We start from the raw sequence: 12,891 nt of genomic DNA, 5'->3' as shown, positions 1-12,891 counted from the left end.
AAGGGATCCTGTTCTATGATTACCACCCTAGTGCTGAAGGAAGCTCAGATCAGTGTGTTACGTTACATGACTTCCACGCCACAACGAAGAGCGTTTCCATTACCCCAGTGCTGAAGGAATTTCAAATCAGCGAATTCTGTGGAATGATAGAATTCTTGTGGGAACTCACCGGAAATAAGACGACTTCCACTCCAACACGACAAGCGTCTCTAGTCCTCAAGTAAGAAAGCTGTTTTGTTTTGCTGTCGCAATGTATATCATATTTCTATTTTTTCCTATCTCTGCGTTTGTCGTTTGTCTTACTGGAGAACTGATGCACGGCCCTGCCTCGTTCTGGGCCAGGACCGGCAGTTTGCTCGTGCGTAAAGTTTCTGGATTATCACCAGTCAAATTACCATCAATCAGTTAATGTCTACGTGGGTCAAACCTGTACCTAACGTCCTCGGCACTGGACTCAGAATTCTCCCTATATTTTTTTCCTAAACCGTAAATGCATCTTTGCTTTTTTGCGGTTTCCCTTGCCTATATCTGGTCTTTGTGCTCCCACAATTTAAGGGGTAAAAGAAATCCTACGTAAATCGGCTTACGACAAGCGGACAGAATTAATAGGTAATTGATAATGCTTAAAGGACTTTTTCCACTGGCGCTTACGTTCGGCTAACCCTAAGCGGGCCTGGGGAAGAGAATGACTACGGAACCGACAGTCGAACAGAAATAGACAGCCAGATGGTATAAATTTTCTCGAAGATTCTTGGCTTTAAGCCGATTCAGTCCGTTTACTTTCAGTTTGATGGCGTGACAACAGACAAAAAATAATAATTTTGAGAAATTCCCGACTTTTCACAACGGATTTTTTATATACTAACGCATAACCTCGCGCAGAACTCCTACCGCTATGTAAAACATATGAATTCCGAATGTCCGTCACAAAAGCTTAAATGAAAATCATTTTGTTCCTTCCAATGAAGGAAAGATAAGGAGAGACGGATATTTGTTATCCGACTTTTGAAGCGGCGCCATCTAATGTACGTAAATGTATTTTGGTTTTGTAGGTACAACTTTTTTACCGATGACGGATGTGAGCATGCAAAAATGAAACAATTCACTTTTGTTGCAGGTAACATCCGGTCTCAGTATACATTATTTTGAAAGAACCGTTGGATTTTTCACACAAAATTACAATCAAGACTTGCTTTCTCCGGTTTTTCGCAGAGCTTGTCTTATTGACCTAGTGATCGGAGCAAAGTTCCTAGGTTTCCGTGGCTTCTTGCTTTTCGAGAATTTAATTTTTTTTTTCAATTTTTGGAAAGCCTTTTTCTGGATCTCATCGAAACTTCCTTCATAGGACGAGTGATTTTTCCGTCTAATGTCAGTTACCCCTAATTACTCGGAATTTGCCGGAAGTTTTACCAATAGTACAGGTATACTGGTGGGTATATTTTTTTAATGGGGGAGGGGCGGAGAGGAGTTGTAAAGCAGCATCTAACAAGGATTTAAGAGCAAACCATGATGTTTAATTATCATCACTGCTGGGGAAGCTGGTTACAAGCAAACGAAAATCCTTTTGGTTACCCTCATGAGTAGCTGAGTAGATGAAGCTGTTAATACCAATTTTTGGTAACTTGAAGGAAAAATGAGTACTGTGATCAAAGACATTTAACAAAAACAGCAAAAACAGGAAGTTATAAACTATCTAAATAATGCGTTAAGGAATATATTTTTTTTTCCTAAGCTGATCTGTGATGTACGGGCCGTTAATACGAATACAAAAGAGCTGGAAACGATTTGAAAATTAAACATGTCTCGAACACTCAACGGATGATTGCGCTGGCTGATATCCTTGGTTAATTTTCGCTTGACGCTACAAAACCCAAAATCAAAAATATTACGGCTTACAAGAGTATTGGCGGTTTACCCCGAAAGGAAAAAACCTGTGAAAAATGAAACTTTTCGCCAGTCATCAACATACCCTCCAATGCCATTCCTAAATATTAAAATGGCTAGCTGAGGAAGATATCATGAATGTATAAAAATGTTGGTATCGAGTGACTGTTTGTCTCCTGAGTCGTTAAATAATTCTTTGCCAGAACGCAACGGGTAACTTATCATATATATGGCAAAAAATATATATATATTTATTTACTCTAAGGTCATTACATTTGCAGCCTGCGAAAGAGAACAAAATTGGTCCCCTCAAACTACACCCCATCAATTTTTGTCCGACATTTGGGCGATCGCCTATTCTGAAAAAAATAATTGACTCCGAAAGAAAGACTTTGTCAGATTGGTATAAACTTAATTATAAAATAAATTATGAGCTGATTCAGTCCGTTTACCTTCAGTATGATGGCGTGACAAGAAATAAATTCCCGACTTATCACTATGGATTTTTCTTCTTTTTCCCAGGAAAAAGTTGACTTCCTTCAGAAGATCTTATACAAGTCCCTTTTCCTTCATTATGAATAAGGAACGTTTCTAACTTCAAAGGTATTTTGCATCAGTGTTGACTGTTTTAGAAATCTGAACAACACTAATACCGTTATGAAGGCTTCAGAAGAAAATTATAAGAATAACAATATTAACAGCATATAGAAATCTCACTGTCCCACCCCCCCCTCTCTTTGAAACGAAACTATGACTCCTTCCATTGAATAAGATATATATATATATATTGTTTATATTTCGATACTTTATAATACTCTTCCAAAAACATCGACAAATAGTGCGCCCTTTACAAGGATTTACTCATAAAAATGTAAGATCATCAAATAAAGTGCGTATCGATTATGTGCGGACAATTATAACAACCACTCCACTGAATACAGGACCTTCACAAAGAGGTGGCTAATATGGAACATTCTCCGAACACACGCAAAACCCGTGAGTCACAATATATTTTCAGGTAGCAGATCAAAGAAAGGCCTACTTTCTGATTTAATTTCTAGAAACGCGAACTTGTTGCAAGGAAATGCGATTATTATTAAGATATGGGTTGGGCAGTTTAAATTTAGCAGTAAGCAGTACGATGCAACACGAGCTCCCTTGAAAGCCCAGTAAATCGGTTTTGTTAAGAGCATTGCTCCTTCTTACATAATTAAATTGAATTACTGTAAAATAACATGAATCAGCAGGTCAAATGAAATAAGTTGTGTTCTGTTAGCCAGTTAAAGTTTCCAGTTGGTCTCTAATTTGCGTGATTCGCGTGACAGCGTAACAAACACCCCAATAGAACAGACCGCAAAAGTGTTCCTTTTTGACGGACCATGTAAAAAACTCATCTACGAAAAAGAGGCTAGAGTCCAAACTCCTCAGAAAATATGTATTAAACTTGTTAAATGAACCACAACATTTGGCTAAAATTAAGGGTTACAAAAAATAACGCAAACGAAAGCTCAAAAACAATTAACTAAACTTCGTTAAAAAAAGCAAAAAAAGTGCGCAAAAAAATGTCCACGTCAATTTACCGATGCCGAGATTAGAGGTCTTTGACGTGGTTTGCGAATGGTAGAAAAACTTACGTGTGCCGCCCGTGAATACAAAAAGACTTCAAGGCGGGGAGGGAAAGATAAGAATTGCAATTTGAAATTTAAAACTAAAAAGATTTTCTAAAAACAATCCGTGTTTAAGTTTTCACTAATTTCTCCCTTTTTCCAAACTGAGAAGAAACAGGGTCAAGATGGATAGAATAACAGAAGCCATATCAGCTATCTCCATAGGTATAGTGGTCGCCGAATTCCTTCGCAAGACTGGCACCGTGTTGCAAGCCATCGAGATATACAAGGAATGTTTGATTCTATTACACAGTCAGACGCGGGCTATCGATTGTTCATTGGCAAACTTTACGTTCCGAGCCATCTACAAGAAAATAATATGTGCTTACGCTAATATAAAGGATTAGACAAGTACAGTAAATTTACCTCAGGGAATTCCCCCTATACCTAGACTCTAATGAACACCGCTGAAAAAGGATGGCTACATTTAGACCTGGCACAAGTACTTCAGGTACAAAGTAAATTAATGGATTAATGGAGGCCTGGAAATTTTACGAATCAGCCATAAACATCATGAAAACGATGGGAAACACACATGGTCAGGCACTATGTTACGCAAAGCTCGGAATAATGTTCCAATCACAAAGTCAATATAACAAGGCCCGAGAGTATCGGGAGAAAGCACTCGCTATCAATATAGAAATTGGTAACAGGAATAGAGAAGCATCAAACTACGGAAACCTTGGAACTTTGTTCCGATCACTCGGACAATATGACAAGGCCCGAGAATATCATTAGAAAGCACTCGCTATCACAAAAGAAATTGTTTCCAGAAATAGAGAAGCAGCAAGCTACGGAAACCTAGGAACTGTGTTCTAATCACTCGGTCAATATGACAAAGCCCGAGAATATCAGGAGAAAGCACTCGCTATCAGAATAGAAATTGGTAGCAGGAATGGAGAAGCATCAAGCTACGGAAACTTAGGAACTTTGTCCCATTCACTTGATCGATGTGACAAGGCCCGAGAATATCAGGAGAAAGCACTCGCTATTGCAATAGAAACTGGCGACAGAAATAGAGAAGCAACAAGCTATGGAAACCTAGGAACTGTATTCCAATCACTCTGTCAATATGACAAGGGCCGAGAATATCAGGAGAAAGCACTCGCCATCAAAATAGAAATTGGTGACAGGGATAGAGAAGCAACAAGCTACGGAAACCTAGAAAATTTGTTGCAATAACTCGGTCAGTATGAAAAGGCCCGAGAATATCAGGAGAAAGCACTCGCTATCAGAATAAAAATTGGTGAAAGGGATGGAGAAGCAACAAGCTATGGAAACCTTACAGGTTTGTTTCTCTCACTCGGCAATTAAGTATGCCAAGGCTGACGGCTATGTAAAGAAGGCAATGGCAGTTAGAAAGGGTATCAATAAAAGAAGCGGAGAAGCCGTGGATTACAGACACCTTAGTAAAACTTCTTGTAAGCGTGGTGAATATGACAAGGCTCAAGAATATTACGAGAAAGCCCTTACAATTCACATGGAAATCGGTTAGAGAGAAGGAGTAGTAGTCAACTACAACGATTTAGGATTGTGTTTTCAATCGCTTGGTAAATATGACATGCCCGAAGAATACGTTAAGCAGGCTCTCCTATTAAGAAGGGATATTGGAAATAACTTGAATGAGTTTCACTGCCTTTGTGATCTATCGGTGTTAAAGGTGTCAAGTGGTCATTTTGAAGAGGGTTCTTCTATCTTTTTCAAGGCATCGAGAAGTTCGACACTTTGAGAGGCTTTCTGAAACAAAACGATCAGTTTCGAATATCTCTTCTAGAAGAGCACGGCACCTTTCCCTGCAAGTTGTTCAGTAGGTTGCTCTCTTCCACTGGAAAGCCTCAAGACGCCCTTTACGTCGAAGAGCGGACAAAGGCAAGAGGCTTGGCCAATTTGGAAGCAGCTCTAATGAACTAGTGTTAAGAATACACAGATTTATTAACGGGAAGATGTGACCTTCAAGTAAAACCACTAAATAATTCTAAAGAAAAATAAAATGTAAAGTGATTGGCAGCCAGAAGCATATCAAACTCATGGGGTACAAATAGTCTTAACATGAATGTAGTGACCACGCCCACTTCAACACCCCATTCAAATCGAGTGTAATTTTCGAATGTTTTACCATCGTGCGGATTCTCTACGGAAAAAGCACTCAATGTACCTCTAAAATATTGAACTATAATATTGTGGCTTTCTATTTCGCTAATTTTCTAACTTGAAGGTAAAGATTTTCCCTCGTCATTTTTACCTTTTCTCCGAGCGGTTGGGTGAAATTAACAAGGCGTTTTTGATCAAAACACGACCGAGCGAAGGGTCTCGGGCCATATCTCTTTTACGCAGGCGCTAATTAAAAATGTATTGCCAGAATCAAAAAGAGGAACAAATTTCCTTTGTTTTAATATGTAAAGTGTCCAACAAAAAGCAGATTTACCTTCGTCAAATGGCGTTTCAAAACAGCTGTATCTTCCTCCTTTTGATTTTTCCTGTTTTGTAAGCGTGAAAGCAGTAGGAGAGGGATCGGGAAACTCAGAAAGCGCTTCGGGAATTAATCTGCCATCGTTTACTTACAAGATAAACGAGTAAGATTTGTGAAGTTCGTTGAAGTATGAAGTCGAAATAAATGCCTTTTTAAAGCTTGTTTGCTGGATTTTTCGTAAACTTCCCTGATTAATTTTTCGTTTCAGCTTACTAGTCTATACTATTTCAAAGCAATGTCAAGACGAAGACGGAGAACCTTGAGTCGGTCCTTTCAACAATCGTAAACAAAGTGTTTGAGCAATCAGGTATACGAGGTGTAATAATCAATAGCCGCATATCAGAAGTCTTCAGAAAGAAAGTATTCTGTCTTCAGAAAGCTGTCAAGAATGCTAATAATCGTGGCGGAAGGCAATTAAACGGGCCCTCGGTATATAGGCGGAGGGTCTCACGTAACCAGGCCTTCAGGTAGTTGTGTTAACTCCGGCAAACAGAACATCGCTTACGTTGGCCAACAGGTCATCCTTCGTCAGCTTTCCGCCGGCCAGGAGGAACTTGAAGAAGCCAGCTCGGTCACGCTCTGTTTCCTTCGATGGCTTGCATGACTTCTCCTCAAGTTCCTTGACTCTTCTCCCGATAAATAGTTCGGCTTAATCGTACATCGTGTCAAAATTTTCGAAAAACTTTATAAATTTTTGGTTCACGTAGATCTTGTAAAACCAAGAAGGCAAAAAACCGACCTCGGCCGCATTCGCCAGAAAATCTCCGACGGCTTTAATGAAGGTCTGTGCCTCTTTGTTGATTTCCTCTTCAAGACATCCAAACCTTTTGTCAAACAACATCTCTGCCACAGACCCAAACGACCATTTGGAAAGTTCATTGTCGATTTCAAAAACTTTGTTTTCTCTCTCTGACCCACCAGGCTCTCGAACTGGTCGTAATCGGTGACTAAAATTGCCGATAATTTTATTGAAATCCGGAGTATAGTCGGTGACTTCTTCAGTCCAAGCATTCTTTTGCTCAGGACGCTTCGTAGCTTCTACCATTCTTCCCCATCGGCGAAAAATGCGCCAGGAATTTTCTTCCTTTTTTTCCCGGTAGAAATCTAGAGACGGAAAGCACAGTCTCTCTGGATAGCTGGGATCCGATCGAAATAACTTTGCCACGTCGGTAGGATCGGATAAACTAATGCTGTCATTCGCTCTGACGGAGGGCTAACGCTCGAAACTTCGGCTTTGAAACTCTTTACGGTGGCCAATTTACGATATCAACTCAGTTGATTATATTAAATTACCCTGTTTTTCGATTGGCTTAGTTTGAATTTTCGCAATGCTCTTTTACAGCCCTGATATTGACTCTAAACAAAAAGAGGATATCAAGAACATCTCCATGAAAACAACGTCACGGAAATAAGGGTTCACTTGGGTTCGGTTTCAATAGTATAGGTGAAACACTCGGTCACCTGAAAAACTTGAGAGTTAAAATCACGTGGTACATCACAAAGATATACAGCACCATATCAGCTAACATTTGAATGGTCTCAGTTACAAGTCAGAGTTAATTTGAAAGGACCCCAAGTCAAGCATGATAAAGAGAGAGCCTCGTGAAAATATTGCTGAGTAGCCTTCATTATAAAGGTCACTCTAGGAATGGTAGCCTGCAGAGCAAGCGTAATTTTGGCAAGCGAGTGCTCAGTGCTCTTTGAGGTTTACAGCAGAAGGATGGGGAGAGCTAGAGTTTTAGACAGTGTGTTTTCCCGCATTTTGCATTTCGTATTCAGAGCGAAATATTAACGGATTGGCGGATCCTGCGATTGTAGCGGTTTGCAGTTTTTATCAATTTTTTGGGCCCTAAATTTGGTTTGTGCTTTTGATAAAAAAGTTCGCAGCTTGGATCTTTGCGATCGTTAGAGATGTTTTATTTTCTTCTTGTGTGTGTGCGTTACTGTAATTTTTTTTTCTTTCACGGACAAGACTATTTTTTTTAACGTTCAAACAGCGAGCAGCACTCTGCGAACGGTTATTCTGAGACTTGTTTTACTCTCCAACGTGTTTCGTTTAACTATCGTAGACTTCTTCAGGGAGTTTTACTGATAACAATAAAGGCCCATATTTATAAGCCATAGTTGGCAGCTATTATGTAAAAAAAAGTTTCAAGGCAAGGTGAGAAAAAGATCTGGGAGACACGGCTTAAAATCTATTACTCGACTTGTTTGAAAACTTTTCTACAACTTCGCCGGTTCCTGTTCGTAAATCCGGCCAAGCCTTTATAGTGTTTGATCCAAATAGTGGTCGCTAACCATGGCTTATAAATACAAGCGTTTAGTGTCCACCTGTAAAAATCCCTGAAGAAGTCTCACCTGGCATGATCACCGTCACCACTTCCTGTAAATTATTCGCTGTTTAAAAGTTAGTTTTTCCAGATTATTAGGAAACAATGAGCAGAGGTTTCAGGATCATCCCATGTCAAGGTGAATGAAAAAGGTCTGGGGTTACAATCCTCTTGGGAAAATAAGTTCTTTCTTTGTCCCACCCCTGTGACACGACGAATAAAATCTGAAAAAAACTTTGTCGTACACATGGTTCACACAAAATTCACCCCCTGATGAAAATGCACAACTATATCAGGGTTTCAAGGTAAAAAAACTGATCAATCAAGCAATATACACGATCAGTGAAATTTTACATACCTGCTGGGCTGGCTGCGACTAACAGGGTCTTGCTCGGCCTGATCAAAGAATCAGAACAACATGCAACAGAATGTTGAACAAACAACAACAACAAAAGTTAAAAGCAGCAACATTTCCGTACAATGTGAAACCAACACTCTGGCTAACTAAGAGTAGACCCTTTTTTTTCTCAAGCAGAGAGTTTCACCCTCTCCTTTTGCATCAATTATGGGCTTCCAAAACAACAGAAAAACGCAAAACAAAGACAAAATACAAAATAATACGTAAAAAAACTGGAGAGGAAAAATTTCCACTGTTGCCAATGTCACTTAAACAATACTTACTGGAGTTACATTTCCCTTCGGTATTCCGTAAACTTCCTAAAAACAAAAACAAGGCAAAAAATGCCCCATTGATAGCGCGTTAGACTCTGGCCTAAAGGGTCCGAGTTCTAGCTTGTTGTGTCGTGATCGCGCGTGTTACAAACGATCACACCAGCCAGTAACTCACTGTGTTTTAAAAACGTATTACTTTTCTGGTAAGGTTCAAAACAGAATAGCAAATTAACAGGATACCCATAATTGAATGAGCTTTGCGTTCAAAAATTCTCAAGGTTTCCTTTTCCCTCTATTTGTTTCCTTGTAAAAATTTCTATGAACGTTCCAAATTGCTCTCGCTTACTTTGTGAGATTTGTTAATGCTTCCTACGTTTTCAATTGACGTTTTGCGCGGGAAATTGGCGTGCAGCCGGCAATAATTGATCCCTTGCGCATGCCCGAAGTTTGACTGCCGTTTTGTCGAAATTCAACGCCGAGACACTTTTATTACTCTCACAATACCTCTCTCCATCCATGGGTACTGGAATGCTATCAAGAGAATCTTGAACAAAAGGGAGGAGGTAACCTGTGATTGACTACTGAAGGTACTCCTGATTGCTTGACGTACGAGAATGCAGGAATAAGCACAGGCAGATGTGGGCTTCTTAGCTTGTAGGACTGCAACACCCCACCCCCTTTAAGGTAAATCGGCTCGTAAACATATCCTTTTTCCCACGAGTATCTGGTTGGCAAGATATTTTCAATGAGAGACGAAGAAAGTTGTTACATTTGGAAATGAAGCCAGACTCCAGTTTATTGGAATTAAAATCACCCCAGCTCATTTGCCATCAGCCTGATGCCGATTTCAGGCAATCGCTCGTCCTCGGACTTATGGTCGTCCTCTTAAAGGTCATCAGGAGATTTCTCAAAGTTCTCTGTTAGTAGTTTGTTCTTCATGGCACCGCTGTCTACAGTCTTGTCGACAATAAAACTGGCCACTTCTTCATCCAGAGACTCGTCATCTGATTAATCCTTGTTAGAACTTTGCCGTTCAAATAGCACAAGGCTACCGATACCTTTCTTGTCTCCATCAATGGATTTTGATAACTTATTACCTTGTTATCTTTAAGTTTGTTCTTTGTTGCTATAGGAAGTTATTTCAATGTCTCTAGCAGCTGGAAATCAGAATATTTGAAAATAACAGTTTATTTCTTGCTTGAAATATAATAACGATAATAATGACCTGTGATGATGATTTTTCTTGGGTAATTTTCTTCTGTAATTCTCTTGTGTAATATTTGTCAGATACAAACAGTCCTATAGAAGAATGATAATCTGCAATTCGTTAAGGACATTTGAACTCTAAATACTAACATTGATTTTGGGAGACAAATGTGGAATAAATTTTACTTCAGAGAGAATTCGTCTTTTTATTCGAGTGATTCCTCCCTAAGTGATCGTTCCATACAACCCGAACAGGCCGATGGGACTCAGTCAAGGATGACCACAACCGCTTAATAGAGACCACCGCTGAAAAGTGTTGAAAGTGACAATGCATAAGAGGAAAAAATTCGTGAATTTGACAACCGACCACTTAATACAGATTCCACTATGAATTCCAAATTAGCCAATGAGCCCAGGCGAAGAGCTCCATTCGCCTGTGTGGTATATTATAAAAAAAAACCGCTCTAAGGTGGGTAGATGGAGTACAGTTATGAAGTACGAAGAGAAAATCTAAGAAGACGAAAGAAGTCTTAGTCCAGCAATGACTCTGGGAAATTCTTGTCTTTACCTTCTGAAATCGTAGCTCTTAGATTCTTGAGAATCCTTCCTCTAACCACGTAGCCGTTTACACTCCCAACCCGGGGGGGAAAACGGAACCTCGACCCACCCTTCCCCCCTTTCCATGGCTTAAAAAATGATTGTAATATATGCTATCGTCAGTAGAGATGTTCAACTGAAACATTTACGTTGTCGCAGTTTTTTAGATCTGGGGGGGAAGTCAATATATCAGGGCTTACTGACTTTTTGGATCCGGTTCAAGGTCTTAAAAGGGGGAAGGAAATTTATCCTTGCTCGCCCTCACTTCGGTGAATCTCTCGCGTTGGCGATGGAACATAACAGGAATGCGCAGCGACAACGCTCTCCCCATGACCGTCTCTCTCAGGTTGATCCTTACTTCCAGGATTTTTCCACGGCTTGTTTTTCCCGGTTTTCCTTACTCCTCAAAACCAGCGCTCTAAATTCGACTTGCAAATGCCACCTTTTAAAACCGTTTTTATTTTACATCTTGCATGTCACCCAGTCGAGGGTCTCCATGGGGTTAACCGTTAGCCGTAAGGCGGTCGAAAAGCTAGCTGTTAGGCGTAAATATTGACAAATTTGATCCCTAAGTTGTAGAAAAAATTAACTTTAAAAATCTTTCCCTCCAACAGTGTGTTATTTAGTGTTATTCTGGGTTAGCCGCAGCAGAAAAATGGCCACAGTTTTAACTGTTAGCCGTAAAAAGTTCTTATCGGTCGGCCTTCAGTTTTTAAGAAAGTTTCGGTTTTTTTAACAACTGTTTTAGTTAAGTTTGCAATCGAGGAAAAAAAATCATAAATATTTTCTACACACGGGGAACCACACCAACCTAGGGTACCTCCCATGATGAGGACGCTTTCTATAAACAGAATAAAGCACCATCTCCCAAAGTGAAAGGTAATTTCTTTTTTCTTGCCTCTTCAACAATATATATGACTAAACATCGTGTCGCTTTACATGCTAAAAAAAAACGCGTCGAGTGACATCCTAAGGAACGGCTGCTAATGAAACTGGCGGATATAAAATCTGAAAATCTCATTTAATAACTCTATCCAAGAAAATGGGCAAAAGTTGAGCGAATAAGGCATAGGTGCGCTCACTACTCCAAAAGAAAAGATGTGACAAAACATCATATCCGTCACATAACGTACTAAAGAAGTGCGTCGCGTGACATCCTGAGAAACGGTTGCCAATGGTCGATATTAGTAGTTATAGATTCAGAAAATATCGAAGTTTATCTCTCATTCAGTAAACCTATTCAAAGAAATGGGCAAAACCTATTAAGCGAATACTAATTCAAACGGCAAGAAATGGCTTATGCAGGTTGATGCAGAAATTTTCTTCCCTCTGTTACTGATTTCCTCTTCCATTCTAACAAAATACCAAGCGACGTGTTTCATTGTTTGACATTTAAATGTTAGTTTATTGTACCTAAATAGTAAGTAAACAATCTAATCGGAGAAACTAGATAAAATCATTTGGCTCCAACTTTCTAGCTCGTTCTGAGCTTCCACCGATTCTTTGTAAGCCATAACTAAAATTAGAAAGTAAAACTTCATTTTTTGCCTTTGGACGATTAGTTTAAACAATATACTTAAAATGCATCGTTCTGCTTGTAAAAAATTACACAATTTATCGCATTCAAAATTAAGAGAGAAATGTCAGAAAATTAACTAATACCAAGTCTAAACCCTTGTCATAACGGCCAAAATCTGTCATTTTAAGTCCAGATAAACCGAATTCTGATCGGCAGAAACTAACTTTAAGTACCATTGACTGAGTATAAATCCTCGAAAAGTTCATCACAATTTCCATCTGACATAGACTAAGATAATCGAGCAATCGGACAACTGATTATTCTCCAATTCCAATGGAAATTCTCTACACACGCCCATGGCTGTAATAGCTTTACATAACTCATGAGACTAAACAGATTGAGAAAAAACTCTGGAAAACGTTTTCAAGACGTTTCAACTTCGACGTAAATGTAACGCCCAAATCCTCTCAGTACAAAATACTAAGATTAAAAATAACTTCTCACACAGCTGGTTATGATAATTTTAAGACATCATATGAAAAAAAA

The 12,891-nt window shown here is 39.3% G+C and overlaps 2 protein-coding genes across 7 annotated transcripts in view; one reads left to right on the top strand and one right to left on the bottom strand.

The window, feature by feature from the left end:
* Positions 1-12,891, top strand: part of LOC131774377 (uncharacterized) — a 262,621-nt gene that overhangs the window by 50,322 nt on the left and 199,408 nt on the right. The gene's annotated exons all lie outside the window — the stretch shown is intronic.
* LOC136282087 (replication factor C subunit 1-like) overlaps positions 1-12,891 on the bottom strand; it is a 57,893-nt gene that overhangs the window by 19,155 nt on the left and 25,847 nt on the right. The gene's annotated exons all lie outside the window — the stretch shown is intronic.

The sequence above is a fragment of the Pocillopora verrucosa genome, chromosome 7 (assembly GCF_036669915.1).
Source record: "Pocillopora verrucosa isolate sample1 chromosome 7, ASM3666991v2, whole genome shotgun sequence".
Classification (NCBI taxonomy): Eukaryota; Metazoa; Cnidaria; class Anthozoa; order Scleractinia; family Pocilloporidae; genus Pocillopora; species Pocillopora verrucosa.
This window is presented reverse-complemented; position numbering and strand designations above follow the sequence as displayed.